This window comes from Cariama cristata, unplaced genomic scaffold (genome assembly GCF_000690535.1).
Source record: "Cariama cristata isolate BGI_N322 unplaced genomic scaffold, ASM69053v1 scaffold15197, whole genome shotgun sequence".
NCBI lineage: Eukaryota > Metazoa > Chordata > Aves > Cariamiformes > Cariamidae > Cariama > Cariama cristata.
This window is the reverse complement of record NW_009625106.1, coordinates 20,151-20,474: the sequence shown is the minus strand read 5'-3', so window position 1 is coordinate 20,474 and position 324 is coordinate 20,151. Positions and strand designations below refer to the sequence as shown.

At 55.2% G+C, this 324-nt stretch overlaps 1 protein-coding gene across 1 annotated transcript in view; it reads left to right on the top strand.

Moving 5' to 3' along the window:
• ADAMTS7 (ADAM metallopeptidase with thrombospondin type 1 motif, 7) overlaps positions 1 to 324 on the top strand; it is a gene marked incomplete at its 5' end in the record, with an annotated part of 42,750 nt that overhangs the window by 28,713 nt on the left and 13,713 nt on the right. The window lies entirely within an intron of this gene.

The window sequence follows — 324 nt, the reverse complement described above, 5'->3', positions numbered from 1 at the left end:
TGAAAAAAAGGGAATTCAAGGACACTCATCCTTTCTCGGTAGCACAGAGTGCCAGGAGAGGTTTCCTGCCTGTTCCTGGGAGATGGGTGTGGGTCCCTGCGTGGAGCAGGAGGGCTGTGGTGCGGCAGGAGCTGGCGGGGTGTTTTACGTACATTTATGCTGCGAGCTCTTCGCTGTGGGTTTGTGTGGGCCCTGCAGCGTGGGGAGTCGAGGAGGATGGGAGCTGAGGGTGCTTACTTTTTTTTAAAACCAGCTTTCCTTCGCAAGGGTTGATTGCTTGGCTTCCAGAACAGAAGGGACACAGGAGCAAATCAGGCAGGCGTG